We start from the raw sequence: 6,000 nt of genomic DNA, 5'->3' as shown, positions 1-6,000 counted from the left end.
AGTGCCTTGTTGCAAAAGGATGCACCAAAACTCTGCGTCCTCATGAGAGCAAGTTTCATCACAGCGCTTGTTGTTTTTTGCGACTGCACTTGAAGAAACTTTCAAAGTTCTTGAAATGTTCTGTATTGAATGACCTTTATGTCTTAGAGTAATAACAAACTGTTTCTCTTTGCTTATTTGACCTGTTCTTGCCATAATATGGACTTGGTCTTTTACCAAATATGGCTATCTTCTGTATAGCACCCCGAACTTGTTACAACACAACTGATTGGCTCAAACGCATTAACCTGTTATGGCTTCATCCCTTTGTTCTCAATTTCCACCTGAAGACATACCCTAATTTAACTGCCTGTAGCTCAGCCCCAGAGGCAAGGATATGCATATTCTTGGTATCATTAGAATGGAAACATTCTGAAGTTTGTGGAAATGTTAACTGAATGTAGGAGAATATAACACAGTAGATCTGGTGGAAGAAAAGAGAAAGAAAGAGCATACGATTTTTTATTGTTGTACCATCATCTTTGTACTAGAATAGCCACACAGTCAGATAGGATGCTGGAGAATTTTGATGTGGGTTGGGGTGGGGCGGCAGACACACGCATCTCACATTTCATGACATTACACGTTTATATATTGCTTCAAAAAATGTTTAAAAAAATCACAAATAATATTTTATATTTTTAATTTCAAACAAGGGCATTAGCATGATAAGAACTTACCAGTCCAAAACAATGTCCTCTCCCATTCAAAAAATATTCCTCCACAATTGCTAAATGAATCGTCCTACAACAATCTCTGTCTCATTTTCCCAATCAATTTATTCTAAATTTTGTGTACATCTGTATATCTAGACTTAGATTTAGCTTTCCCTGACTTAGTCGCCAAACTGATTGATTATAAACAGCTGAATCTGCGCGTTTCCAAACAATGCAGTGCATAATGTGTTTCTCCTTCCGGTATATGAAACTTCAATAGCGAATGACTCTTTACGCTGGAGCTTACTACATGGGTTGGTCTTGCAACACAAACTTGACCTATTAACGTTTACCTCAGCTCATTGGCTATCTACCCAGCTAGATTTCAAGACGATCATTGGTCATTGGGTTTAAAGACAGTCAATCAACGAAACAGCGGGGAAATCATTGGTGCACAATGATGTCATGACTTGTTGTCTTCAAATCGGTTTCTTTCAGTCAATACCTCCCGCGAAATAGCCCATCATGTTTGATTGTGTTACAAACAAACCAGTTGATTGCAGTGAAACCAAACATGACTGGAAAAGTCACGTTCTGTGTGGGTTATTTACCTGGAATGTGTCGTCGAAAATGGAATGAGACGGAATTCACAACACAAGCAGTTCACAAAATGTTTCGTGTTAGGCTATAAAAAGGGATTTTATCAAACAAAAGAGAATTCATTGTGTGAATTCCAATGCTCATTGTTAAACAGACAATGATCGTCAAAGGTAAACTATTTATTTTAATCCAGTTTGTGATTTATGTTACGCCTGTGCTGGTTAAAATAGTTGTTTTTTATGGGGCTCTATGCTCAGATAATCGCATCGTATTCTTTCGCAGTAAATCCCTTTTTAACTCTGCCAACGCAGTTGGATTAGCAAGATTCTAGGCTTTTGATACATGTGAGACACTTGTATTTTCATGAATGTTTAATATGACTATTTATGTAGCGATCACCGTATGTTGTGGAATTTCAGCCCGCTAGCGGGTTCCGTGCGCAGAGGGGCAAAGTATTGACATGTTTTTTTAAATTGAGAGACTAGCTTAAAATTGTATTTACTGACCACCATTTCTACTTGTCTGACTGCTTGTAATGATGACGGGTTTATCACACGACTGGCCTATCTGGGTGATGTTTTTCCCAAATCAAATCAAATCAAATTTTATTTGTCACATACACATGGTTAGCAGATGTTAATGCGAGTGTAGCGAAATGCTTGTGCTTCTACTTCCGACAATGCACTAATAACCAACAAGTAATCTAGCTAACAATTCCAAAACTACTACCTTATAGACACAAGTGTAAGGGGATAAAGAATATGTACATAAAGATATATGAATGAGTGATGGTACAGAGCGGCATAGGCAAGATACAGTAGATGGTATTGAGTGCAGTATATACATATGAGAAAAGTATGTAAACAAAGTGGCATAGTTAAAGTGGCTAGTGATACATGTATTACATAAAGATGCAGTAGATGATATAGAGTACAGTATATACATATACATATGAGATGAATAATGTGGGGTAAATGTAAATGTAAAGATTATATTAGGTAGCATTGTTTAAAGTGGCTAGTGATATATTTCGCCTGAATGATCTGAATCTATGATTACAGAGACTCTCTGCAACTAAATTCAATGTGCGGGACAAAGGTCTTTCCATTGTTGTATGATTTTTTTGTGTGCAAATGAACTCAAGCTTACGGACAATGTCAAATGTGATATAGCGAAGCACCTGAGTGGGCTGGGTGCACAATTACGCAGGTACTTTCCCGAAATGGATGACACAAAACTGGATTCGTTATCCCTTTCATGTCCTGCCTCCAGCCCACTTACCGATATCTGAACAAGAGAGCTTCATCGAAATTGCAACAAGCGGTTCTGTCACACCCTGACCATAGTTTGCTTTGTATGTTTCTATGTTTTGGTTGGTCAGGGTGTGATCTGAGTGGGCATTCTATGTTGGATGTCTTGTTTGTCTATTTCTATGTCTGGCCTGATATGGTTCTCAATCAGAGGCAGGTGTTGTCATTGTCTCTGATTGGGAACCATATTTAGGTAGCCTGGGTTTCATTGTGTTTGTGGGTGATTGTTCCTGTCTCTGTGTTTTGCAGCAGATAGGACTGTTTTAGGTTTACGCACGTTTGTTGTTTTGTTAGTTTATTCATGTACAGTTTCTTTATTAAAGTACAATGAATAACAACCACACTGCATTTTGGTCCGCCTCTACTTCACCTAAAGAAAACCGAAAAACTCAGAGTTTCTTGCCTTGGCAAATCGCGCTGTTAGGACACTGATGCCCTTTGCAACCTCGTACCTATGTGAGAGTGGATTCCTGGCCCTCTAGCATGAAACGAAATACAGGCACAGACTGTGTGTGGAAAATGATTTAAGACGGAGACTCTCTCTAATAGAACCCAACATTGCAGAGTTATGTGCATCCTTTCAAGCACACCCCTCTCATTAACCTGTGGTGAGTTATTCACCATTTTGATGAACAAATAAGGTTTTAAATGTAATATGTCTAAATAAAAGCAAAATTATTGATTTATTATTATATTACTATTGTATAGTGTGTGTTTGGCAGGCTTACAATGATGGCAAAAAAACAACATTTGAGTGTGCTGACCCTGGTGCTAGAGGGGGTACACAGCTGGAGGTTGAATGGGGTAAGTGACTATAAAAAGTTTGGGAACCACTGGCCTAGTAGATCAGAATGCAGCCCTTTTCACTCAGTAGCCTTCTGGAAGCAGGAACAAAGCTAGGCTTTGTAAAAACATACACTTAACATTCATGTGTTCGATACAATGTACACTATGTTGGGTAATTGCAACCAACATTTGTAGCAAAGTGGTGAATTCTATGTGAAATAGATGTTCCACTAAAAAATAATTGTCCTGTTAACATTCGCTGCATTCAATGTCTGCATTAGATTTTTGACAAGTTCACTTAGGTTGGTGAGGTGATGTTCCCCTCAAAATACAAAGAGATCACTTGGTCCCAGTGAAATACACAGCACTCAGTTTAGGCATGGAGGCAGATCATTAGAGTAACAGCAACAGATCGCAGTAAGGTCTGATTTTGAACACCTCGGCTACGGCAGTGAAGAAGTCACACAGCCAGCCATTCCCCACAGCCCGGAGGAGAACAGAGATGGGGCAGAAACTGTAACAGCAGTATACATTACAATACACGCCAATAACAGTATTAGTGGAAAGAGCGGGGAAAAGGTGGCTTAATTATAAAATAAATCATAAGTTATTGGCATCTCAATTGAGTTGAGGTTGGGTGACTGCGGAGGCCAGGTCATCTGGTGCAACACTCCATCACTCTCCTTCTTGATCAAATAGCCTTTACACAGTCTGGAGGTGTGTTTTGTGTCATTGTCCTGTTGAAAAACAAATGATAGTCCCACTAAGCGCAACCCAGATGGATTGAAATTTCGCTGTAGAATGCTGTGGTAGTGTCACGACTTCCGCCGAAGTCGGTCCCTCTCCTTGTTCAGGCGGCGTTCAGCGGTCGATGTCACCGGCCTTCTAGCCATCGCCCATCCACTTTTCATTTTCAATTTGTTTTGTCTGTCTTACACACCTGGTATCAATTCCCCAATTACTTGTTCATTGTTTAACCCTCTGTTCCCCCATGTTTGTTTGTTTGAGTGATTGTTTTGATGTAAATCGGTCTGTTTATGTGGGCTCGCTTATTTTGTATTATATTTGTCTATTTTGAGTAAAATACATTTATTTACTCATACCTGCTGTCCTGAACCTGACTCCTCTACACCAGCTACACACAGACCACATTACAATCACTCACCCAAAGAATGGAGTCAGTAGGAGCAGACACCCTCCCTGTGGGGAGAGAGGAGCACTTCCAGCAGCATGCTACCATATTGAAACATCTGGGCACCGCCATGGATCGCGTGCTGCAGAAGATGGAACGTTGGGAGAGAGGAGGAGGTCGTCCAGCGCCTCCACCATCCCTACTACAGCAGGTCCCACTGTCCACCCCTCCTTCACCAGGTTCCAGCGGGACAGAGGCCGGATGCCAGGGGTTCCTACTCCAGCTTGAGCTCTACCTGGCGACCGTCCACCCGGCTCGTTCAGGACATGAGAGCGTGTCCACCCTCGTCTCCTGCCTCTCAGGCAAAGCCCTGGAGTGGGCCAACGTCATATGGAGTGAGGGAGATGCGGCGCATAGTTCACCCGCCACTTTCGGGCAATTTTCGACCACCCGCCTGAGAGTCGAGCGGCAGGCGAACGACTGTTCCACCACAGGCAGGGGACGAGGAGTGCGCAGGATTTTGCATTGGACTTCCGGACCCTGGCTGCCAGCGCGGGATGAGACATCAGGGCCCTGATCAATCACTACCGGTGCAGTCTGCGCGAGGACGTCCGTCGGGAGTTGGCCTGCCGAGACACCACCCTCACATTGGACCAGCTGGTGGACTTGTCCATCCAGGCTGGACAACCTGCTGACTGCCCGCAGACGTCCGGAACGGGGCCTGTCAGTTCGATCCCCCAGCACCGACGCCCATGGAGCTGGGAGGTGCTGCACGTAGGGCGACCGGACGAGGGGCCATTCCCTGCACCATCTGTGGCCGCAGAGGACACACTGCTGGTCGGTGCTGGGTGGGTTCCTCAGGGAGTCGACGCAGCAGGCAGGGCACTATCGTGTCACCCCAGGTGAGTCGGCACCAGGCTCACCCAGAGCCCCCTTATGCTCACATGTATGTGTTTATTTCATTTCCTGAGTTTTCCCCGCATTCCCAGCATAAGTCGCTCATAGATTTAGGCGCAGCTGGGAATTTTAATTGACCGTTCATTTGCCCATAGTTTAGGGATTCTCCTTGTTCCTGTGGATATGCCCTTCCCTGTGCATGCCCTAGATAGTCGACCACTAGACATGTTTATGCTGGAGGGTCATAAGGAGAGAATCAGTCTCTTCATTATTGATTCTCCTGCGTTTCCCGTGGTGCTGGGCCTACCCTGGTTGGCCTGTCATGACCCCACTATTTCGTGGCAACAGAGGGCTCTTAAGGGGTGGTCACAAGAATGCTCAGGGAGATGTGTGGGGGTTTCCATCGGTGCGACTATGGTGGACAGTCCAGACCAGGTCTCCACCATGCGCATCCCCTAAGAATATGCCAATTTGGCTATCGCCTACTGTAAGAAGAGGGCGACTAAATTGCCATCTCATCGACGGGGGGATTGTGCAATAAATCTCCTGGTAGATGCAGCACTTCCCAGGAGTCACGTGT

Source organism: Oncorhynchus tshawytscha, linkage group LG10, assembly GCF_018296145.1.
Source record: "Oncorhynchus tshawytscha isolate Ot180627B linkage group LG10, Otsh_v2.0, whole genome shotgun sequence".
Taxonomy (NCBI): domain Eukaryota; kingdom Metazoa; phylum Chordata; class Actinopteri; order Salmoniformes; family Salmonidae; genus Oncorhynchus; species Oncorhynchus tshawytscha.
Note: the sequence above shows the minus strand (reverse complement) of the source record.